The sequence below is a fragment of the Sipha flava genome, unplaced genomic scaffold (genome assembly GCF_003268045.1).
Source record: "Sipha flava isolate LNK unplaced genomic scaffold, YSA_version1 222_pilon_pilon, whole genome shotgun sequence".
NCBI lineage: Eukaryota > Metazoa > Arthropoda > Insecta > Hemiptera > Aphididae > Sipha > Sipha flava.
The window spans coordinates 1,583,146-1,610,717 of record NW_020272853.1 but is presented as its reverse complement, the minus strand read 5'-3'; the positions used below and the strand labels follow the sequence as shown (position 1 = coordinate 1,610,717).

Here is a 27,572-nt window from a genome sequence, read left to right as displayed (position 1 = left end):
ATGGAGCGGCGTACATCCGTATAGAAATATAACGCACGTGCACGGGGATGCGCGAGCTATGAGCGGAGTACGACGGCTAATGTGATTACGAACCATCAACTCGAGCTTGCGGTGACGAGAGTCGTTCGGAAGAAAGTTTAAGACGAACCGAGCCCCGAGGCAGATTTTTAGCCACGGTCTGGAAACGCTCGCGTCCCTCCGACGCCTGCACCACCACCGTCGCCGCGGCGGCACCTCCGGTCCCACGTTAAAACGGCGGATATCGCCGTATTATATTGTTATTAAAATTATTGCTGTACTCGCGCCTTCATCCGGTTCTATTTTAATCTCGAAATACTGTGTTACGTGCATCACACGCCCTGTAGTCGTAACTTAAACTAATTATCTTTCGGCCGGGGCCTAGAAGCTGCGCGCTCGCGTCTTTGCGGTTTACGCCCGCGTTCGACGACGCGTCCCTCGTGCCGTTTATATCGCGCACACGCGTTCCCGCAACGGACCGTGCAGCGATACACTACCGCGTTTACATTGCCATCGCGGTCGTCTCCGTCGTACGACGAGTCGTGATTTTTTTCGTCCACTTGTTTCCAGTGAATCGTCGTCTTTTCGAACTGATCTTCCACCCTGTTCCCCTGCCGAGACGGATTTCACAAAACGTCGCATTTCGTTCTACTGTATTATCGCAGCCGATCACGCCCTTCTCCCCTCTCTCTGCGAGTCCTACGAAAGAACGCCGTCGTCGACGTCTGATACACGGTTCACCACACTTGCGCGCGGTCGAGTTGAAAGACGGCCCCGTTTGCCTTGACGATTGCTGCTGGTCCCGAATTTCAATAACGGCCGACGAAAGGGTTAGGTACACGAAACAATGCACTCCGGTGGCTATGACATAGAATATCCGGCATTCCGAGGAGACGCGCAGCCTTTGATTCGAAACAGTGTATCGCGGGGGCTCGTCCTTCACGACCCCATATGCTTATCCGGTGTCCTCGCGAACGGTACACACACACACTCACACATACATTTGTATGCCGTTTTCGACGATCGTTTTCACGCCCACCAACTCCTCTACAACGCGACTCATCACGCGGTGTATCACATTCGACCCCGAATGGTCTTGAACAATCAACACAGCGCGTTTGAATCATGGAATGATAATAATAAAAATAATACAATACACTATAGTATATAAATATATATAACACTGCATCCTATTTACTTTATGTAGGGTGATTTTTTCAATTCAAAACTGATGATCAGTGAAGTAGACTGGCTGGGGATACTAACAAAATATTGATACTTAAATTTTGCGCTCACGTTTAAATTTCATAAGAATTAGCCGTACAATTTTAGTTCGATATTTAAGGTGTATCGAAATGTTCGCTAAAATATTCTGATTCAAATGTCGAATTGAAATTATAAGTGTTGTTATTAAAAAGCAATGAAAATATCAAACATTTAATTTTTATTCTTTTTGCTGTTATGCTGTTGGGTTTAACGATTTCGAATTCTACGTAATTATTATTATTTTTTCAAAACACATAATAAGCCAATAAGAAAATAAGTAATTCTTTCAATATTTTATCTTTTCACCTCGTTCGTGTATCAATAATTACGTGATACTATCGATACCCGTGCCATAGAAATTTCATTTATATTTCAATAATGTTTGAACGGGACGCGCGCTGGACAATGTCACCGTGTAATTACCGCCGAACGAACAAATATTGGCTTGGTGCGGGTGTGACGAATAAACCCACGATGGCGACTCCCGTAGGTGTGCGTGTATATTTCTTACCAGCCCACGCTAACAATATTCAAACAATAATTCTACAATAGTAAAACGACGAGACCGCGCGGAACGTGTAATTAAAAGCGTCCCCGTGTGTTTACACGTGCCGCGTTTTAACTGTGCCCCCCGGAACCTGGCACTATTACGATGTTATTTCGCGTATCATCGACGATCGCGCCGTGGTATCTTTCCGATCCATCGGCAATGCGCCCTTTTTACAAATTACCCAAGTACTCTTTGATTAATTTTCCCACTGTCGAGCGTTCAATTTCCGATCGGTTTTATAATTGCTTAATGCAATTGAAAATATTATGTTTAAGTGTTTGTGTTACGTCGTGTTTGAGAAGTGTTCATCGAACAAACATCGGCTTTATCATTGTTACAGTGTAAACAACATATAGAACTTTATAAAGTTTCTAACCACTCGGTGGACTATTTCCCAACTCAAAATTGATATTACAAAAAGTTAATTTAATTCCTAAGTCGTTGTACAGAAAACGCGTACATTATACATGTTGTATGTATAATTTTTAATCTCCTTACTAAATCGTGACAAAAAAAAAAAATAAAAAAATAATGATTATAATTCAAGTTTTTGATTCGATTAATTATGATAGGTTTTATTCTACTGAAAAATACTTACAAAAAATAAACGGAGACATACAGGTTCTTTTAGAATAATGAGTACGTGCGGGACTATGTATATACATATAAAACGTTATGGTGGAATGTGCATGTTTCGCAGTTACTTTTTATTTTTTCCCAAGTCGGTGGAAAAATGAAAAATAAAATTGGTTGATTTTTTTTTTTTGTATTTTACTTTTGAACCCCCTATGATTACGTGTGAAAATAAATTGTGTACGAACGGCAACACCGTATACAAAGTATAAAATAGTCATAAACCGTATACGCTAATACGTCATTATAGCTTGGCATATATGTGTACATGTTATTATTGTACATGCATATAAACAAAAAACAGTTAAATAATAAAACGCGCTAAATCGTTCTGCCATTTACGACCGTCGAGCTATTAAATTTGATTTTAAGCATTTTTTTCTCTTTCTCTCTCTCTATTTAGCCCGCATCGGTTTGGCTAGCCAACGGGCCATAAAACTTTACCCTAACGTCTCCTACTATTTGGTCTGAGCACATTTACGTGAAAGAATACTGCTAAAAACTGTAGTTTTTTTAGCTGTCGGGAATAGAAATCGGAAGTAAAATGTTTTTTCTTTCACAAGAACCCCAAACATATAATTCGATTTGTATGACTATTCCCCTATTTCGGTCGAGATACCAACGAGCAAGGCGTAGTTTTTATTTCTTCGCATGCATGTTAAGATTTGCCGAGATATTATTATGTAAATAACGTGGCCGTCCGTTTCCGATACCGGGGCATATCCGGTCATCCGAAGGTCCGTATTGCATGCATAAACATGAAATTTATCGGTTTCGTACATATTCTGTCGTCGGGATGTATATTTTGTTGTATATTATAATACGGGATTTGCTACACGTTTTCCTCTTACCATCGTTGTTGTGACCATTCCTTGTCATCGGGAGAAACCAAGAAATAATTTCCAAAAATAATGGTCAGTATGTGCACAAATTATTCAATTACCGGCAATAACGCGTAAATATATATATATATATAAATATATACGAGAAAAGAGGGAAAAAATACATCAGGGGAGTTATTGGATTTCCGTCGGATAAATGCGACAATAACCATCGAAGCGAAATAAATAGCGAAAGACTCCCCGATATTTTTATGTACCGGATTTCATTCAATAATAATTTCGAGACCATTACCTTTAATATGTTTCCGGTTACGGTTTTCGAACGTAGCTTCTTCGCTTTTTTTTCGGCTCTATACCAAGTTGTTCTCAAACACGAGAAACAATTTTCAGCGAACAGACGCAACGTCTCTAAATATATACGCACGTTCATCCGCACGGAAAACTCATTTTAAAAACATACATATCATTCCTATTAAAGTGTAACTCGCAGAGGAAACAAAACCTGAGAAATTTTAGTTTCTGCGCGCAAAACCATATTAGAAAATATTTCATAAGACGCACTGTCGGTATTGATTTTGAAAGCGAAATAAATACATAAATGTGTTCGACCAAGCTTTGTTCATGTGTAGAATTCCAAGGTTTTAGTTAGACATGAACTAACCACGATTCAATGTTAATATAGATACCGTAACGGAAAACAAATTGTTGTCTCGTGGCAATATCTACATTGATTTGCCGTTGAAACAATGTGGACGCGTTCGTAAGACGGTTAGAAATTGGGCAAACCACGTTATGATCGCGTTTGAATTGCATTGTTGTTGTAACCCGACAATAATGATGAAGATAATAATAATAATAATAATAATAATAATAATAATAATAATAATAATGAGTCGCCGTCGTTTCGACCGTGTACGCGTAGTAAATAATTCAAAAGCGACGATTGCCCGAATCCGACGACCCCATTCGCATCCAAAGGGAATAATTGGTCGAAACGGGAGAGAGGGATGTGTGCGCGATCGAGAGAGAAAACGTGTGAGATGGAATGAGAGAGATAGAGTGAGAGTTGGTGAGAGAGAGAGAGATCGGTGGTGGCCGACCACACGTCCCCGAGTAATCCCTCCGGCGGCGGTGCTCGATCCGGGAAACCTCTTTAAGACAAAGCGCGCGCGTGGTCAGCCTCCCCGGAGGATTGCGGAGTCGCCGATCTCTTATCGATTCGTCCCTATTATTTGTTTCGGGTCCCGGCCCGCACGCGCCCACCACTACCACCGTTTGTTCACCCGCTCATCCGAAGGGGATATGATTGTTCGGGGAACGATAATGGCTCGCAGGGACCCGATTGATTGAGAGAACGCGGACATTGCACTGTAAGTGCACGCCGCCGAGGCCGTGTCTCGGGCACGTCTGCGAGTGACCACAAGGACAGGTGCTCCACGGCGGTCGCGATAATGAGGTGGCGGTTTCGGTCGTGCAATGCTGGTTTGTCACGTTGCCGCTGACCGAAGGGCTGTCCGTCGAGTGTGGCGCGTAACATTCTCACGCCGGAGAGTGCTCCGCACGGATCGTCTGGGCCCACTTCAATATATTAATTCTCGGCGGTCGGCCTCACAATGCGTGTGGCGAACAAAACGAACACGAAAACGGGCAGATGATGATGATGATGCTGCACACTGGTACGCAAAATGTACCTTACCGACCGCAATACAATGGCAATGGGATTTTATGCAATTGTAAATATAAAATAAAAAAAAACACGATCGTGTTATTGGATTCGTCCGAAAAGTTTTCGGTTTTTAATGGGACGACAACAATACTTTCGTACGACGAGAAATCCATCTACGCGCGTGCATATTAACTATCATATTATCACGTTATTTTATCGATTCGAACGGATCGTTATGTTTTTCAATTATTATTTATTATTTATTTCAGAATATGTTTTTCGGACTTATTTTTTACAGTTTTCAAACACGATTATGTGTTATCGATTGGCTTGTAAAATTAATTGTACAAAGGCATAGTTATTTTAGTGATAAATTCTTCTTTCAGTTTCTCGAAAACAGTAGGTATTGTAGAAATAATAGTCTTCGATTCGGGAATTCGTTGTACGTTTTGTATATCAGTAAAATGTAGACCGAAGCTCTCGGTAATTGTGTGTTCGCGCGGGTCGTGTGTGTATATGTGAAAACCCTAGAGAATAATAGCAGCCATACGGATATAGGGAGATAAAACAGTAGGAGGGGGTTGACTATGGTAGGAAACCGATCTCTAGCCGGCCGTGTGATTCGATAGTTTGTGTTCAACGATTAAACCAGCTAATTGCAATCTTATGCCTGAAATGATACTCCAAGTTTTGCTCTGACGCCTCTGTACACAATGCCGATTAATTAGCGATTTCCGACGTAAGAGGGGAAACATCGCTCGGCTAGGTTCTACACAAAACTGTTGATACAGCAACAACTGAAATAGTAAAAAAAAAAAAAAAACACAAAACGATCTTTTAAAAGAATCCATCGAGGAACGAGTTATTTTCATGACGTTGCCAAAACAGTATTAACTTGTATAAATCACATTTGGTAAATGCGATTGTACACTTATTTTTATTTTCGAATTTCTTCGTATGAATTGCAAGAGAATTACTCGATGAAAATAATTGGAACATTGAAATGAATATTATTGTTTTACAAATATCACCGAAGATATTACTCCGCAGTTGATGTTTATAGATTGCATTAAATCTCGCCGCAGTAAAAATATTTTTCGTTCCCGATGTTTATATCATCATAAAACGTTTCATTCGAAGTTTTATACTCCTATACTCGACAAAGAATGTAGATTTAAATTACGGTATTATTTCTAATTTTTATTTTTCCGAAATATATGGTATTAGTAGAACGAGAAAAGTTTTGTCATTTTAACGGTCTTAATTATACTAATAATAAAACCACTAGGTATACGAGTGGTATACCACTAGGTATAATATTTCCAAAGCACTCGTAATCATTTCTCGAGTGCTTTGGAAATATTCACATGTTGTCTTATCCGTGTACCTTTTTTCAACCAGGTTAAAAAAAACGGATTAAAACTAAACCAACTTTCTTTCTTTAATTAATTAACGTTTCGTTCAAACCTCTCAAAATAAAGTACGAGAACAAAAAACAATCTGTTGTCCATTCCCTTCCCTCCATTCTGCAGATGTTATTAACTTGAAAATCTACTGGAGGATGAACATTTTACGCACGAATGTTTTGAAATAATTACCATACTAATGTCTGAGGGCGAATACTAGCATATTTTTTTTTATTTATTTATTTTTTTTAAATAACTCTACTTGGTTAGCGCGCAAGGACCCAGTATAAAATATAAATCTAAGATATTGATAGACAGCTCGTACAGTTCTGAACGAAATTGATCAAAATTGACGTTCGTTTATAGTATACGTTTTTCTAAAGGAAATATGATTTTTATCTTCCATTTTTTCGGCCACCCTTCTTAAGTGATAGAAATCTTATAACCTTCTCGATAAAAAGTCAAAAAAAATAAAGTTGATTGTTAAACGAATTGGCATTGTTGACGTATTTGTACCCCATGAGCCGAAAAACTAGAGTGTGCAATGTTAGGTGATCTGAGGCGTTTATCCGCTTCAGGACGTGTATACAGATGTGTTCCCCAGGCGACACTTCACATCTATACTTCGTGTCTCGTGTCTAGGAGACCGAATGCGTTCGTTAACAGTGACATTAACCCTACAAAAAAGTGAATAAAATAAGAATAAACGTGAACTAACGTTTTTTCTGTTTTTATAAATAAATAAACCATGACAATTTGTTACTTTTATATACTTCTCAAGTCTCTTATGTATAAGTTCAAATAATTTAAATATTTTTAAATACATATATGAATGTACCATACTACTTTTGTGTATTTATGACATTAATTATTTAATTATATTAAAAAGAAAATAGTTAAAACACTTCATCGCTAAAAGTATAACGCTAGATCAAACATTTACTCGTATAGATTATGAATTACTAGATTATTAAGCCTGATTTACACGTTACCAATCGGCGTACTAGTCAAAGTTATCAGTAACTGAATGCAAGCAACTGGCAACGTCTAAACATATCTTGCCAGTTGTTGAAGAAGCCAAGTTTTGATAAAACTAAATTTTTACAATACTATTTTTCATCAAAACAAACTTTGGGCAACGATCAGTTAATCTAATTATCACTATATAAATATTATAATGTTTATGCATAACTACCCGAAATGAACAGCTGTAAAATAAATAATATATTTTTTTTTTTCATATATTTTTTTATGAAAGTAAAACGAACGGAAAACGTAATATTATTCCGTTGGTGCACAATGCACACGAATCGGTTACTGAACGCGTTATTTTAATAAAGACAAAGCGTGAGACGTATGGACAACCGGACAAATCATGTATTGTACACGGACATGGCGCGAGTGAACGGACCGACAGCAATGGGACGAGAGTCGTCAGCTGAGGTGGTGGGGTTGCATATCGAGTTGGAGGGGCCCGGAGCGGTGGCAAAGGCGCTGCGGATGGGAGGTGAATAATGACTTTATAATGTAATTATGGCCGGGTGCCGAGGGCTTTACAGTCGTTAACATGGATCAACAGCCAGAGGTTAAACCTCTCGAACACTCCGGTGGATATCAAAACGGCCACTTAATTCGTCGTATTGTTTCCCTCAGGGGCCGTGTGTTTGGATCAGATTGCGAGCGGACCGAAAACCAAAACGCCGTCGTTACTGGGCTGCGCGCCGAGGATCCGCGCGCGACGGTGGTGGTGAAAAAATTACGTCTCTCCTAGCACCGCCGCGGAACGTCAACGCGGTGGGCGCACACAGGTCATGTCCCGCTAGGCAAACACGAATCCAATATGTGCACGCATGTACTACATTTACATTACGTCGTACACGTGTGTACGAATGTACGCGGTCGCGTTTCGACGACGATATTTGCTCAAACCGAAACAGGCTCGGGGTGGCAGTGAAGCTCGTACCGAACACACTAAGTATCGGCAAGTACAGCTGTTGAGAACCGTGTTCGCGGGACTTTCGTTTGTCTACGGAAATTCGATTTGTGCGCTAACCGGGGGAGAAAAAAACCGAATCAGTCATGGTAGCAGCAAGGGGTGGGGAGAACAAAAAACCACCGTTTCTCGTGTACACGTATTATCCCGTTGCGGTGGGTTTTACATTCCTGTACTATTTGAGCGCGTTTTTACGCGGCGACAGGGCGCGTCCAATAAATATATCGCTACGTAATGACGTCACTATACCGCGGATGTAATGGAAACCGGAAAGGATAGGGAAGAGAAAATGAAAAATCGTTGCAGAAACGTCTTACGACACGTTTAGCGATACGTATGTATATAAATATATCGCGTTACCGAATCGTATATTTATATATATATATGTATGTATGCACGTGTGTACATATATGGTTCACAAGAGGTTTACATACGTTTGGCTCTTGCGAGCTTCTCCGCCACCGTCGTTTATATCGTTAAGACGGGGGCGTGCAAATTTGACTTTTGTATTCCGCCACAAAGTACCCCCCTATATACACCATCCACCCGCCCGGCCGTCGGGGCCCTGCGGGATCCAGCTCTCGCCAGCGCGATAATAACGTCGGAGGCTGAGGGGGCGGCTAAGTGCTTAACAAGATGTAGCAAATTGCACCTCATTCAAAGGCCGCGGCTTGCTAAATGGCACATTGTACGCGGTGCATCAATCAACGGGTCCCCTTTACATCGACTCGGCGGCATGCCGTTTTCGACGAATAAAAATACGTTCCGCGTGTGCGATATTCATACTCTCCTCGTCGCGCGTTATTTACACGTAGACTCGCGTTCTCCGGAGACACGTTTTAGCGATGGCACTGTCGTGGAGTGCATTGGTGGTGGCGTACAAGAGTAAAATGTGACGGGGGTCGGGGTAGAACCCAAGAGAAACATAGGACTCTATACAACGATAACCTAAATGTAGTGCACTATTACAGCGGTTATCTCAAGTCGGAAACATATTGGAAATCAACGGTGTGTACTAATGAAACTATGTTTTAATATATTTTCTTCGGTTGAACTGCAATCGTTTAGTTTATAATTCCCCCTCCCTACGCACACAAGTGGTTCGAGACGGTCTTATAATGAGTATAATTTTAACTGTTCATTCACGTATACAGGAACATACATATGACATCAAAGTAAACATACATACACACGTATATTTTAAACATTCGATGGCTCGTACGTTTACGTATGGTTCTACTACTACGTTATAACTTATAGCATTGTATGTGTATTATGAACCCGTCAACAAAATGTTCAAAAGATTACTGTACATTGGTTACAAGAAAACAGTGTACATCTTTTTAGATTTTAGAACATATTAAAAACTTGGATTCGAAGTTTAGGTATTATCTAGATTTCTGTTTTAATTTCAAACTAAAAAAATATTTTAAATATAAATTCCTAGGTATAGACGAAAATAATGTTTTAATATAGTAATGATGAATTATTGTTGCGGTGGAACTTTTTGCCATGTTCCGAAGCACCGCGCATTAGGCCGTATATGCGTAGTCTTATCAATAAACAGTAGTGAGAGAAAAACTTTTTCTACTGATAGCAACACCGGCGAGATGTAAATTTTAGAAACGAAAGAAAAGCAATTACTTTTTTTTGATGAAAGTGAATGATTTATTAATGTAAAAACGTGAAAACATATTGGGTCGTGGAAACAGTGTTCCTCCAGGTTGTTTTATGTGGAAAATATGAATTATGGCGGAAGGCCATTAAACGTACAACATGTGCGTCCTTTTTGCTCGTGTTAAATAAATAAAAAGAAAAAAAAGAAAAATCATAAAAGAAAAAAAACGCATGAGAAAAAATAAAAACAGGCATTTAAACATGTAGTTGGAAATATGAAGAAGATGAAATATTTTATTCTCGTAGAAGGGATCCAAAAGCTCCGTTATATTTTATCCAGTAACGAGTGTGATTTATCGTTCATGGCCTTCATTAAGCTCACGTTAAAACACCCTTTTTGCACGAGCGATATTATTCCTGGGCTTTCTTATACTAACTCCTCCTCCCTTGAATTTTTTTTAGCTTTAATAATTTTATACGCAAAATCTTCATTGTAGCGACTCCCTGCCGCTGTTACCTATGTTTTTATTTTCCACCGCAATACCTTTTAAAGCGTATATAGATTAATTTTAAAAATATCAAAGCAAACGTAAGATCATCTGTAGTTAGTTCAATAAAAATTACACAGTCAAATATTTATTACGTTTTCCAAACACAAATACATAATTAACATAATTCAGATAATTATTTTATAATATGAAACGGAACAATTAGTTTTGTTATTATGTTTATGTGCAAGATAAAATTTTTAAGGTTTGATATATGAGGTGTTTATAATGTATTGTTTTAATGAAAGTAAATGTGGAAATTAATAAGCAGGTTAGCAGACCTCCTCCACAAATTTACAATTCATCGAAACTTATTAAACAATTTCTTAAATCTTCGTTTGACTATATGTTTATAAAATATGTAATGATGAGTGAAATTAGTCTTGGTTTTGTTCTTGCCGCAAGAATAAAAGACCAAGACCAAAAAAGATATACACTGCAAAAGTCTTGCAGTATTGCAATTTTTATTGTTTGCTCATCACTAAGAAAACGTCACATTGACATTACAATCTCATTAAAATTATATTAGTTAATTTTTAATTTTACTCAATGACGATAAGTTTGAATACAAGTAAATGTGCAGAATAATTTAACATGAGGTTGCACCTGGTTAATGGAAATGAGTAAATGGAGTTCAAACAACTAGTTTGTTTGATTTCTATGTCTGCATCTACTTATTTTTGGTTTATTTTTATGTGTGTAGTGAATAATTTAATTGATTACATTATATTTTAAACAACTCGATATTAATATTGTTTTTATTAACAAGGTTGATTCAACATGTATTATTATTCGCACCAAACGTTGTAAAATATATTTAAACTTAATTGTTTTTTAAATCTTTAAAATAAGATTGGTTTTTATTCTTCAAATATCTATTTATATATTATTTATATTTTATTATTTAATAATTTGTATTAGGTTTTATTTAATAATATTGTATCATTTATTTAACATAGTGTCTAAGTTAAAACAATCATTTAAATTAAAACTAAAACAATAGGTATACGTTTTGCACCAAATTAATTTAAGCATTTAATATTTACATTAAACTTTGTAGGATGGATAATTTTGACGGAAAGATATTAAAAAAATAATAGGATGGTTATTGAATTAAATTTAATGAAGAACCATAGTTCCCAATTTGTGTATTATGACGTCAAAAAAAAAAAAATTATACAACTAATTTTATGTTATTATTATTACTTATGTAATTAATGTAAATGATATACGTATGTAGGTGCCTTCAAAATATTAAAACTTTTATTTTTGTTTTTCACCATTAGGTGAATTTGTCACAGAATAATTTACATGCATTTATAATTTAATAATTATTTTGTTAATGTTTAATTAATATTATAGTAATGGCATAAATTACCGTTTATTTTAATTTAATATTAGTTTTCGTAATAGAAAAAAATACAAAGAACCATTATATTTATATAAATACGATATAAATTGATTATGTTCATTAAATCAACATTTATAAATAATTTTTGATCTCATAATTTAATTGTGTAGATGCACTTTAAACAATCAATAATAAGAAACATGTCACCAAACGTTGATACTCATGTATATGTATTAGGTTAAAATATATTTTAGTATATTTGTCCGACACACACAACGGAGTGTTTTCGGGTTGCAATAATTTAATAATTTTCCAGAAAACCTTTTCATATTGTATTTGATCGGTAATGCAATTTTATCGAAAATAGTATGCAGTGTACTAAAATTAAAATTAAAAAGGGTGAGATATAGGGATGGGTGAATAGTATTGCTGCAGGTCTTTTAAGTTTAAAATTAATGTACTATTGCTCTCGAAAAAACGATCCTATGTGAAAGATGTTAGGTGGATCAGTTTATGTTTCTCCAGTTGGTTGATATATTTGAAAAACCAAATTTTTTTCAATTGTAAAATATATGGATTAAACATTTTGTATTACATTTTAAGCCTTTTTGTCAAATTAAAATTATTTTATCAACTTGTTTAAAAAAAGTTAAGAAAAAATAAGAATGGGTTAAAATAAATAAATATTATATTCCAAAAAAGTGTTTTTTCTTATAATTATCAATTTGAAATTCTACTGTAGTTTATCAGTTATGGGTCAGTAATTCACAACCACAGAACTTTTTTGATTGGTTTTGAATTATCAAGAAATTGTGAATACCTTAACATAATATAAATTATATATCTGGAGTTTTTTTTACGAATCGCACCACAATCGAAATCAATTTTTATTGTTGTTCATGGATCATGAACTTCATGGAAACCCCTTGACTTATCTCCCGATGGACTTTCATGTAACATTCGTGGTGTACGTATACGAGGGCGACTGTCGCCTAATGTTTTATTCACGTCGTTTATGAGCCACGTGGGTTTGGCCATCATAAACGCGGAAAACCCACAATTTTTTCACCATATTTTATGATACCGTGTTTATTTTATGGTAAGTATAGTCTGGACTCCGATCGATTTGTATATAGGAAACCGTATTTTCCTCCTAAAATATCGGAGGGGAAAAAAACCAGACGCTACGACTAAATTTATTATAATCCAATTCACGTTGCGTTTTAATCACAAATAAAATAACATTTTTGCAAAAGTATATGGCAAACACGTAATGTGTACAAGATAGCACCGAAACGTTACTAGACAGTCATTATGTGTCTCACCAGCCGATGCGGACTTGTAGATTTGAGTATAGTTAGTATCATTTGACAGAATCGTCGCACGCTGTCCGTCAATAACATAATTGCGCGAAATCAAAATAAGTGGTACATTGTTTGTTAGTAAATAGTTATTAATAAATTATTACTGTAAAATCGATACTTCTAAGCAATAATAAAACCGTGCACACCATACGGAACCGTAAGTAAGACAGAGAGAAAGAGAGAGAGAGAGAGAGAGAAAATAAAATGAAAAAAACTAAGATTGAAGTCGGACAAGAGACCGTTTGTCGTTTCGACTCGTCACATATGCCGTATTCAATGGGAAACAACGCACGCGAGCGGAAACACGTGGCAAGAGAACAGGGACTGGTATAAGCCGGACGTCCGTTAATACCATCAAAGTACGCGTCGCGGTCCAGTGGGTCGTGCATTACGGACGCGGACGGGCTAAGACGCGCGCGTATTAAAGGGATACACGAAAAGAGCGGGACAGCATGTACGGACACGAGCCAAGTATGCACAAGCACATTTTCTTTAAATGTAAATTATAACGCGAATACAACCATGTGCACGGTGACTGCACGTTTACCGAGCAGGCCGACCGTGAATATCGTGCGCGTCAGCGCTTGTTCTTTGGATGTCCGCGATGATAATATCTGATGAAGTTTATATACCATACCCACGCAATGGAAACGATGGCTGCGAGTCTTTTGGAATACATATTATAATACACAGCCGACCGGTGCTTTTAAGGAAATTTAAATTTCGTGCACTCCATCCGGGAAATGATTGAATTTATTCAAAAACTCTCAGTATGGTATATATATATATATAAATAATTATATAAAATACTATCCGGGATGTCTTCAAAGCGAAATGTTGTTTCAATTGTGTAATATGGCCAGACCGAAAGTTTTTATGCACGTCAGTATCACATATTATACACACACTTATGCAAAGCGTGGATGTAAGATGTACGTGGAATCATATTAAAATATTTCTAATATAATTAATAACTTCAGTCCACCGAAAGCAGTAATAGCGCGTGTACGTGGATTGGAAAAATAAAAATATTTTTATTGGGAATACAAACGCACACATGGATAGAATTGTATGCGAATGGAAGTAAAAATTACACAGCTCAACGAATTGCCGCGTAGTCAACGGTGGAGTACGAAAATAAACAATAATAAATATATCCGTGCACATGTATTATTATACGGCGACCGCAGAAAGGGGATAGAAATTAAAGGAAAAAATTGATTATCGATGCAAGAAGAAAAAAGAAAAGTTTTTTTTCTTATCCAGTATTCTTACACCGTCGGCGGAGACGATTCCTTCGTTTTCCAAGCCAGTTAACACAGCGGCGGTATATTAAAAAACAATTATTCAAGTTTAATGGGCATTATTTTGATATTCATTTGGCTATAAAACCAAAGATATATTTCCAACCCAAGACGGATATAATATTATTATTGTGCATAAGAACGGAGCCCCTTTTCTTAAGATTTTTTTTCCTTTTTTTTTTTTAATACATGCATGTATAGTATATTTTTGCTCGGTTTGTTGCCGGGAATGTCAAAACTTTAAACACGACTGAAAATTTAGACGAAAACATTTCTACCCTCGGGCGGGAAAAAAATTACATACCGGCTTGTTTGTGGCCTATGGGGAATATCTTTGGCGCATTTAGTACTCATTCACGGACGATGGCGAACAGTATTTGCGAGTATGTTATGTTATTATTAAACGCATATTTCTTGAGTTTAAAATCGGCAAGAAACCCTTGATGATATTTTACGCTTTATTGTATCCGTTCCTTATTCGAATATTGAGGAATAATATCGTTTATAAGTTTTTAATATTAACGTACCTAGTATCTATAATGTAGTGAAACAGTGAACGTTATAGGAAACAAAATCGTAGTCGTTACAAACAACATGACGCATTAAGCAATGTACAAATTACAATCCAAGATCAGAACATGCACTTTGAATTATTTGCAAATATCTTTCCGTCCGGGACTAGCATGAAATTCTAATCAAATCAAATGCTATATTCGGAGAGAAAGAAAAATTAAATTTTAATTCGTTAATCTTTTCGTCGTATATACTGACACATCAACGTCTGTAAATATGTTTCCGTTATCGAGCACCAGGTACGAAAAATTTTCGGCTTAGTGTCATCCATAGTCCGTTTTCAACGGGAGAATAATTCGGGCAGGTTAACGCGCATACACATCCAACACGCCATAAATTTGTGCGTGTGTGTGGCGACGCTGGTTTAAAATATAGAGCCGCTGTAAATCGTATTAACCCGGGGAACTACGGTACAACCTAACGAATGACGAACGTGAGCATTTCCTTGCTGCGTAGTAGTGGCCCATGTACGATATACACGCGGGGGGTAGGAAACTTTGTCGTTACCCAAAAGTTTTTATTTTCGGCAAAGGGCGAGTAGACGTGTATAGAGACAGAGAGAGAAAAAAAAAGAAAGTTGCTTGTAGTCTCAACGACGGCGGCGTGTGCGTGCAATTCGGTTGCGACGGTGAAGTCAGCGGTAGGATGGATTTTCATAATTTCTACATCGTATATACTTATTAGAAGGTGGTGTTTTCTTTAAAAAAAAAAAAAAAAAAATGGAACTTTTTTTCTTTCGTCTCACAAAATCGTAACTTTTTGTCTGTTAAATATTTCATGACAGGTCGCCGGTCAAAGACTCGTGTTTAAAGAACTGAGTCGCCCGGACGGCCGCCGCGCGGCATTTGCTACGCGGCATAAATCTGCTAAAAATTACGTGATCAGAATTCAGCAGAGCTTCGGTAATTTTAACATAGTGATTTCCCCCTAGGTCCGCACATAATTGAATCCTAGCAAAATGTCGATATTATACAGGTAATACTCGATGATATGCCGTTCAGTCACGATTACCGGCTATTAATTATTTACCTTTCAAAAATTATTGACTGTCTGCACGAAACCTCATTTTAATAATAATGAACATAATTCTGCTCGTCGTTCGATTTTAAACAGTTGAAATATTTCATTTTTGTTTTTGTACAATGTGAAATGTATTAAACATTTAGATACCTAATAAATATGTTACATAATGCTTAAAAGAATTCTATAATTAGCTTAAAAACAAACTGTAAACTATGAATCTATAAAACATCTTATGTTTATTTCAATATATAATTTATTTTGATTTAGAATAAAATAAATTAACCTCCATTATAAATATCATACCATGTATATGTCAAGTAAAATAGTTACGTACACATCAATTGTTTCATTTGGGTATTGTTCGATATCAGAAATAATACAACACAGTGAAAAAATGAAAAAATACTTGAAGTTTAAAGTGCAATTTATGATATTAGATTTACGGCGTAGACAAATTAAAAACCATATCAAAATATAATAAACAACAGTGTGTATGAAAAACGCGTAAAAATCATCACTAAACGTTTTTAATACACGTATACCAATGGTTTGCGTTTTACGAGTATATTCACACGTGAAGGCAGAAAAAGTATTTTCGAAATTCCTTCAAATACGCCGAAGAAGAATATATTATAATCAATTTGGACTCGGAAAACCTTTTAACGCCCTCTTATCGTACGACATTTGTCCTTTTGGATGACGACGACGACGAGTGCGTTCTTCGTCTTGTTCGCTCGCGTAAAGGATAATCCCAGAAGTAGGCGCTCACGTTATGCAACATTAATGGCATCCAAGTGACCGGCACTTACATTTATATTTCAACGGCAACCAGTCTGGTTTCCCACGGTGCGCGTCACATGTGCCTGTCACGAAAACGATATAATCGTACGATTCAAAGTCCGCCACTACTACCGTCGTACAGTACGGATAAATATATAATATTAAATAGGTACATAATAGTCGCTCACATGGCCCCTATCAAACCAATTAACGATTTAAGCTTTTACCTCATCGGACGTTTTAAAACCTTTAACTAAAATCGTATAATCCTTATCGCGACGTAGACGGGTGTAAATGAAATTAAAAATAATATATATATATATATATAAATAAAATCAGAAAAAACCAAAAACGAATTAAAATCACGTAAGGTGTTGATGAAGGTCTCGTGACTGAGCGGCCGAGAAACCGGTGCCACCCGCAGGGTATTACGGTAACAATTATTATTGTTGTTGCAAAAAGCCCTCCGGAAGAGGCCCTGAGAGTCCTGAATAATAATAATTATACCTTGTGCGTGTATTTTGCACGCGGGTGTTATGCTCACAATTTATTGTGGATGTCAAAACACGAGCAATGCATACGTTTTATAGAGTTCTTAAATGAAAATAGAACGGTCGTATCCGGAAATCAAAATACTTCGATGTAACGAAAGTTTGTTATACTAGATACAATCTTTGTTTTGAATCGGCTCAGAAACAAACAAATACACACACACACACACACAAACACTTGTGATTTTTGATATAAGCTATCAAATTTCTTTGAATGTCAGTTCGTTTCAATAATTTATTTAATATTCGATGCCCTGAAGTAGATTTTAGTTATTTATCTTGACTTGTATGTAAATTTATAAATATTTAGTGAGAATAAAAACTTCAATTTTTAACATTAAAAAGAAAAAAAGTAATTAAGGTTACCATTATGAATGATGCAAAATTACAGTTAAAGTTGTGTTTTCTAATTCAATTAAACAATTTAAACAAATATAATCGATTTGAAAATTACAATACAAGATAATACAATGATTGTTATATAGTATAAAATAAATTGATTATTGTTGAAAATATTTAAATATTAAAATGCTGATTTTAATAATACAAACAGTTTCCATCTAAGTTTAACTGTTAGTTATTTATAGCTCTTCTAAAATCGTCAGTTGGCTTTGCCGTACTCTGTATATCAACATTTTTTTTTCTTAAATTCATATACTCGTACTTAGGTTATAATGGATTAAATAGGTTTTTTGTCTTTGGCAATGATACTGAAGTAATTAGCCATTATAGGTAAAAGGAAACACGAGGGTGTATGGATTTTTTTTTGTTCTTTAGGCATCAAAGGAATACTATCATGTTTTGTTGATCGGCAGAAGAACAAAACAATCCTGTGCTTCGCTCCCATTCGATTCCCTTAAGTTTATCATACTCGGGTTTTCCGGCAAAATATCTTCAAATATACGATAAACGCCGTATCTTTGGCATGAGGGTGTGTAATTTCCGTTAGAACGCTTTTAGTAGCCGATTTATGACCGAGAAAAGTTCAAAACTCCCTTCGACCCCATATATATGGAATTATATTTGTAACACATTCGCGACAAGCTCGCTAATTCAAATTAGTCAATTATTTTTATTTTTTTATATATATTTTTTTTTTTGCTTTACGAGCCTGAGTTTCTTAAAAGATAATGAGAATAAAAAACGTCTCGATTTAACGACAACAAGGGGATATTTTATAAATATTACGAACTCAATGGTTCGGAGTGATGCCGAATAAGGATTTTTGACGCCGATGTATACAGCTTATAGGGGAAGAATATCATATGAAACTTTGGTCGGGAATCGTAATCATTAAAATGCGGACAGCAAAAAGTGTACTCGAAAAGAATATGTCCTTTTACATGGGGTTTACCGATCATTCACGATTTTGACCTTAATGATATTTATTTTTTGTGTACTGAATACCATATACGATGTTACGAGGGTCACGGAAGAAAAATCATTTTCTATAGCTTTCGAATATGAATAGGTAAAAACATATTTGTAAGTATAGGAAAGAAATCATCGAATACAAAGAGTATAATAGTTGGCGTCTGTAAAATGCGATATGTGAGCAATTACTAAAAAAATAAAGATAAAGCCCATACAAAATTAGAATTTTATTTTAAATATTATATCCGAGTACACTTACTGAACTACTATTTTTTAAAAATACACTAAACAGAAATTCGATAAAATGAAATCATATTTAAATTAAAGCAGTTTTCGAATAAACATATAAGTGTTGACATATTAAACCTAAAAAATATGTAAATATATTTTATACACCTGATGATGAATCTTTAACTCGAAACCCGTCGTAAATTACAAATATAATAATATTTTAGACTAAGCAATTATTTATTTATTTTTGTATAAAAACTGTTAATTTATATATTAATTTAAGAGTATTAACAATTCATTAATTTTTGTTTTAATTTATTTCTTTATTAGAAAAATTGTTAATATTTTACCAATTACTTTTCAATTCTGAATATGATAATAATAAACGCTGTATTTGTGATGAGTGTATTAAAAAATATTTTGATATGTCCTAATACGGTAATTTCTCATATTTTACATTTATATGTGTTGATTTAATTGAAAAAAATAAATATTTTTGAGAAAACAGTATAAAACAATATATAAATAATTTAATAACAATAAATAAAAAAATGTTTTATCATAATAACAATAATAATTAAATATCAAGTATAAAATAAAAGTTCTTATTTGAAGTATAATTGTATAATATGCGCAAATATTATTTAAAATCGAAATTTGTCATGATATATACTATATTCAATAATACTACAAACAAGAAGATTTATTTTTGTATTTTATATATTTTTTATATTGATATTATAAGAATTATTTAATAATTTTTATATTTAATTATACTTAATTATTATATTAACAACAGAACGATTTTATTTTTATATTCGTATTATTCTACGTACTTTATAAGTCATAATACAAACTGCAATACAAAACTTTCTATCAATAATATCAAATTAAAATAAACTTATTACTCTATTATTGTCTAGATAAGGGGTTGGTATAGTAATTTTTAATGTAGTCGGAGGGTTAAAATATTATATAGCTAATAATATAGCTAACAAAAATAGCTAACAAGACCTAGATAAGAAAAACATTATTTTATTTTATTATTTGCAAGTTATAACTAAAATGTCTTAAAACAAATACCATGTTCATTATGATACAACCCTATTCTGAGTTTGATAAATCAAATAAAGTATTTAATGTTATATAAAATTAAAACATTTAATTAATTAACTTTAAATGAGGTATTATGTTAACAGTTCAGTTATGTATTTTTCGTAGTTCTCTAGTTGCCGACCGTTATAATATCACATAAAATATTAAATACGACTTTTGTCGATTAGCTGAAAAATAATGTATTACTTTAGTTAATGTAATTTGTTTAATCATTCAGATACCTTCATTCAAAGAATAAATAAACGTTATATAGTTAGTATAAAAAAAAATAATATAATGGGTGATAAAAACGATGGATTTTTTGTAATAAAAACAATAGAGGAATGTCAAAACACGCCCCGACACGTTTTTGACCAAAAATAACGTTATTGGGGTAGTTTTCCTCATACCAGACACATATACGAGAGTGCTTGCAGGAAAAAAAAAACCTTTTTTCCTCTTCACCGAATTTTAGGGTACACCTCGAGATATCGCTTACAAGAACAACCCCTTTATTACACATATACGTGCATGTGTGGGGTAAGGATTAATGAAATAATTACGGCCCTCATATCTCACATACTCATACACTTACACATATATAAACACACACTCATACACACACACACACACACACACACACACACACACACACACACACACAAATCTATTCATATTTACACACACGAGAGGATTAGCAAGAAAGAAAGAAACACTGCAGGCAGAATAGTGTATATATGACGTGCCGGTAAAAGCCGTTTTTGCTACGTCTTTTAACCCTTCGTGGTTGTCGTATGAATAATGATTACTGGTGTCCAGTTTTGAGTAAAAAACATAATGTTCTACGATAGAACATACACAAAAGAAACAGAAAATCAAACGCTTCTGCTTTTAATAATTTAATTCTTAGTTAAAAGGTCAACTAGTGAAATTAAACGGAAAGTCTACATGCTAAAAATGTCCCCACTATTATACTTATATATATATATATATTACTCCGAAATATCAAACTAAAATACAATTAAATATTCTAGTTTTACTATAACTGTTAAAAATATATTTATTAATATCTGAGAGAGTTAAATAATTAATTTCAAATAGATAAATGAAAATGTAAAGCGTGTAGAAAATAGGTATTTTTAAACATATTTAACGTGTTCTATTCAACATAAACATGTATTTCAGCGATTAAACATTATTCAAACAAATTAACTCAAACTAAAATGAACAAGATTTTTAATAAAATGTATGTCTCGATCAAAATGATTGAAAAAATGATGAATAATAACATTGCGAAATACCGCATGTTAAAACTAAATTATTTCTTTATATTTTATAACTCTATTATTATAACAGACCAGTATTTTTTACTGATCATTTTAATCAAATATACTAATGAATGTTGAAATAATAATAATAATTATTATATAGTAATTTGATAATTTTGTGTTACGAATAATTTATTTAGTGTTAGAAAATGTAAAATAAATATTTCATTATAAATATATTATTATAAAAATTATTTTTCTGTCACGGAATAAGACATGTTAAAAAAAAAATGGTCTACAAATCAATTTTATTTCATTAAGTAAACTAAAAGTAAATAATATGGATAATATATTTAAATTTTTTTTTAACAAAACATGATTTAAAACAAAACACTTTGTCGACAAGTTTAGATGAGGTAGTAAAAATTATCAACCTGAATTTTATGAAAATATTCGTTCGGTCAGACGTCCTGAGCGGTGCTGTGTGCTGGTGGCGCGTTGAAGTTCCCAAAGCGGCATGGCGAAAAACTGTCGACGGCCGGCCGAACACAAAAACGTAACTCCGAAACGGGAAAAATTCAAAACGATAGACCGAAGCATTTGTGTTTTGACACCACGGTAGGTAATACACAACACGAGTACGTATTAATTATTGCGAAGCAGTATTCGTAACCAGCGACGGACCAACACTGAACGTGTGCCCATCCCAACAATCCGAGTTCGAAAAACTTGGCCGCCCTTCATATATAAAGTTAAAATACTTAAACTTCTGTAAAGTTTTTCTCTGTGCACTTTTTAAAGTCCCAAAAACTCGATGGAACAACAAACAACAACTAAGTTTGCTGCACCTAGTCACTTTTATTACAGTTTGGAAACAAAGTTCACCGGCCCCCACCGCGCTCCGGCTGTCGCAGCGTTACGGGCACGCGGACTGCAGCAGTTCGCAATCGAATACGCGACGATAATATTTCTATTGTAATGACGACACTGGTGACAGTATCGGTCCGAGAATTAAAACACGGTTGTTACGCGAGAACACTATGTTCGAAAAGCGAAAAAATAAAATTGGAAAAAAAAACAGAAGAAAAAATAATAGTCGGGGAGAAAAAAAAATCGAAAACAATTAATATTCGAAGATACAATTTGTTTGATGTACATACCTGGGCTCGGTAGCCGTATTGGTCGGACTCCGCGATACACGGAGCTGCACGAGTAGTACGACGTCGTATGCGGGAAGGAAAAAAAGTAACCAGACCGAAATGTTGAGAAAAGTTTTCCCGCGTTCTATGCTGCTGCTGCTGCTGCCGCTGCTGCTACCGCCGCCGCTGCCACCACCGCCACCGCCACTGCCGCTGCTAACGCACACCCCCAGACCCCACGAACGATCGCGGCCGACCAGTGCCGACACCGAACCGAACTGTTGGAGACGCGGTGGCCAAATGAACGCGCCGGCGGACCTACGGCGGGACCCTGCCTGCTCTACTATCCCGTGAGTGTATGTATATATATGTATACGTATCCGTGTGTGAGGGTCTCGGTTTCCAAAAACGGTGGGGGTGGAAGTCATTGTTGTTCAGCGCGCGGAACTTGCCACGGCCCGCGCTCAAAATGGATTTTCAGCAAGCGACTTTACTCAAGACGTGTTTTGTATGTAGAATTTTTTTTTCCTCTTTGCTTCTCCCCGTCTCCTCTCCGTGACTAACACCGCACTGCCAATTACCGGTGTGTCTTCTGCACGTATCTTGTGTGTGTGGGATAAAACGAAATTTTAACTAAAAAATTACGCTACAGCGCGTTTTTTCTCTTCATTTTTTTTTTCATTAACCGTTTTTAATGCTCTTGTAATTGGTTTTTGAAGGTATTTCGAGAGTTCCGTTCGAAGCGCTCGATTCGGTTTCCACACGGTGGAAACATACACTCACACACATCATAAATTCACACTCGTAATATCCTAACGTATTCATCGGATCGCTGGAGTAATTTTATCGGTTTACGTACAGATGACGACGAACATTTCGTTTCACAGACCATCGATATTGAGTTTTACACCGATATATCAAATGTCGATCAAATGGTTCTATAATTTTTATGATAATATTTAAAAGCGATTTCTTACTATCTAATTATTCGGATACATATTTTGGCATTCGTGTAGCAGGTGATATACCGTATTATATAAGGTGTAGTTGGTGATCTACAATTATTATTACCTATTATTATATTATACTATTATTATACGCACATTATCGTAGACCGCAGTGGGACAGTATTGTGATAACGATTACATATTACATATAATTTACAATATAACTACGAGTTATTAGCAATGTTGCTAGATAGGTTAGATTCAAATTGTTCGTTGGTCGGAGTTTGTCTATAATGCGTGCGTCTGAATTTTATAAAACGTTTACTGTAATTGAAATTATAATTATATTTGACTAATAATTTTTTATTTTTATATTTGACGAATATTTGTATGAGATGACGTACCACTCGTAGTAAAAAATATAATGTATTTTTATACTATTAAAACTTAAATCACTTGTCCTGAATTCGTTGATCGCCCACCCTCCGGTAGATCACCTGCTACACGAATGCCCACATTTTTAAGCATAAGAGTGAATTTTAAAAATTGTTCTAAACAAAATTTAATTTGACACTAAAGTTATTAAAAGTAATGGAAAAATTACAATGATAAAAATATTTGTATCAGATTTCAATAAAACGATTTGTTTTATATATTTCATAATTTCCAATAAATATGTATACTAGCATATATTATTTCTTTTACAATCCTAATATATAAACAGACAATTTTATTATCATTTTTTTTGTCATATACATATTTTAACTATGGAACAATAACGTCCAATATAATATTTTTCTAACATATTTTCTTACAACAGGAAGAAATTTATTTATTAGTAGAAAGTGAGTTTCATTCTATTTTTTTTAAACGTATTACTTCAAAAATGTATTTTCTAATAGTTGATCCGAATTATAAATGCAATTGTCTTTGTTCATCGATTTCGTACAATTTTTCTAAGAGTAACTATTCTCTAAAACACTGAGTTTAAATAGTGTTAGTCGGAAAAATATAGTGGTAAATAATAAGTATAACTATTTTATCGATTTTTTTTATTAATTTACAAGCTGCCACAGAATATTTTAATTAGTTATTAAGAGCATTAGACTAAAAGTGAATTCAAAACAGTTATAATTAAACGTAAACGTTTATGTTTTAGTCCAGGATAAATACATGAACGCAATTTTTGAACTTGTTATGATTTCTATTTTATTAAATATGAAAATGATTAAGTTCAGTTTACTTATATTCAAGAGATGGTATTACAAAACAATACCCGATTAATTAATGTACACGAAACAGGTTGCGTATACACGGGTGCATATGATAAGTGTGTGTGTTTCAGTGGGTTGGGAGTTTAATAACCCACTTTACAAAATTTGCACGAATAATATTGAAAAAACTGTATTATCTTAAAATATTTACACCAGTAATAATATAAGTAATATTGTAGTACATGTGTGTGCTAACAAGATAAACACTAGACGAAACATTCGTTTTATTTATGAACTTTCTCACATCGAAACGTTACATAATCATGTAACGTGGGCTGACAATAAATTAGATGGTCAAACAATTTTTTTTTTCTAGCAAACTTTCGTGATAAATTTACGTTGAATATAATTATTATATTATTAATATTATCGTCGGTATTAGTGACGGTCGCGAGTGGCTGTACTTATATCGACAGCGACGCGCGCGCAAAAAGGGATGATAATGAATTATGGCAGTGAATTCTATTAATATAAATATGCCGCCTTCGTGCCTTTTAAGAGGATTAATTTGGCCGAAGCCAAACGTATTTACCTTTTTCGACCCTTCTTGGCGCTGTCCCCCGTCATCGCGTTCGTTTATACAGATGTACCGAATACTATCTCTCCGTGGCCGGCCGAGTCCTTTTAAACGTCTGTCATTATTACTGGTAAATCTGCTGACGTGCTCGTCATTTTGCGCTTATGGAAATTATTGTGACCGTACACCACTAGCGGCCTAGCGTATGTAATCCGCTGCCCCTCATTTCACCGTCTCGCCGCAGCCGGACCACCGTCGTCGTCGCCGTGGCGGCTTCGACCTACGTCAAAAATACGAGACGACGTAGGCTAAAATGTTGCGAACACGCATATAATCCGATTATGGCGATTTGGTTCTGTCGCGCGCGCATGTTCCGTACTATATGACATATTATAATAGTAATGATGATGTTGATAATAATAGAAATAATAATTCGTTATCAGGTCGAGCCGATGAGACGCAAAATACGTTGAGGAAAATTGAAAAAAATTAATTTCTCTTCCTTCAGACTGGATTTGAACCATTAGCTTACATATGTCTGTCAAGTGTTACGCATATCCACAGTAGCCCACCGCTTGACCGGTTGTCCTTTCGATAGTGTAACACGGAAAGCACATTTTTCTGGTATTTAAAAGTGTCGTGCGAATTGTGCAAATATGTATTATGTAATTTGGTGCTCGCACGCAAAACCATCGTGCGGATATAGTTTATAATCTTATAGAATCTAAAAAATTATGTAAGTATGCAACCTGTTTTAGCGACAGGAATATTAGCCCGAAAAAAAAAATTGCAACTTGAAACAGCCACAGTCTATGCATATTAATGTTTCACAAACAATTTTTTTTTAACATGTATTGACTAACACGTCATATAATTACTATCGGTTCACAACAAGCAGTTTCCGGAGATTTTGGTTGGTGGAGAAATGCACCAGATTTATGATCTATTTCCGTGGTTTGACAAAGTTTAAAATTGAGGTCGTTGACTTTTGAAATTATAATTTGCGAATAACTTTTAAAACAAAATGTTCACTGTAGGTATAAACTTTTTAATACTTTATGTGTTGTTTGAGTGTCGTAAAACGTTAGTGTGGAATTTCGTAATAAAATAAAAATCAACGAAAATAATACGCGACTCTCCACCCCCAACCTATACATCGTGATATTTTTCAAACGCATATCTCATGTCTGATCACAGTATTTAATATTTATTGTTACACAAACAGAATCGGAGCCGTTCAAACTGCATGAACCCGAAGGAAGTCTACAACATTTTGAATTCCAATTCAGTAAGCCGAAACAACATCCTGTCGCATACTATCATAGAGTGATAAATGATAATAATTATCACGATACACGGAAAACGAAAAAAAAAAAATCAATCCGACTGTCTGATTAATAAATAAAAACGATTTTTGGGGACTGAAAACTCTTGCCATGGTTTAATAAGTTTGTTTTGAAGACGTCCGCAAAATAAATCGAACCGCAGCGAGTCGTTTACACAACTCGTTATAACGCATAGCATGCGAAAAGTAATTTTCCTCGGCAGGAAACGATGAACCGGTGACACACATCGGTGTACACATCGCTATTTGGCACACGGAAATTTGTGAGAATTTTGAAATTTTCAAGGGGCAAATTTCGGGATTCAGAGCAGATGGTGCCATGTGCGAATCGATTGGAATAAACAAGACGTATTGCCATGCGTCGCACGTGACTTAAAATTTCACATTTGGATTTTTTCTGAGTACATTTTTTTTCTCACCGCTACGAAATAATTATAAAATTGCATACGAGGCGGTAGCGAAATCGCTCCGGAACGGGTGCGCACTCAACACGGCCGTGGCGCCCGGTTGACGTGTCGGCACTGCCGCGCCGTTACGCCGAGTACGGACCACCTCTGGACGGCAGTGCGCACGGTCGAAAAGTTTTGCACGCCTTCCGACCCACACGCGAACTTTAGCCGGTGGTAGTGGCGCAAAAGTTTTGCCACCCGCCGCCGCCTACACCCGCGTCGCACCACCGCCCGCTTGGCGACGCGCACGCTTTATGCCACGTCGCTGGCCCGGTGGTTAAGAGGGGATGGGGAGGGGTTAAAGTTTCGAAACGGTTTTTCATCGAGCAAACCTCCCCCCCACCAACACCGTATCGTCATCGCTCACTCTCCGCTCTTCCACCACACACATACACACACACACACATACACAAACACACACACACACACACACACACACACACACACA

The 27,572-nt window shown here is 35.4% G+C and overlaps 1 protein-coding gene across 5 annotated transcripts in view; it reads right to left on the bottom strand.

Annotated features, from left to right (window-relative positions):
- The window catches only part of LOC112683280, a 271,887-nt gene that overhangs the window by 68,659 nt on the left and 175,656 nt on the right, over positions 1–27,572 (bottom strand). The window contains exon 1 of one of the 5 annotated variants that reach the window (XM_025554221.1): positions 21,888–22,154. The exons of the other annotated variants lie outside the window; for them this stretch is intronic. The gene's annotated coding sequence lies outside the window, so the exon portion shown is untranslated. Of the gene's footprint in view, positions 1–21,887; positions 22,155–27,572 lie in introns of those variants that run through there. 5 annotated transcript variants of the gene reach the window in all.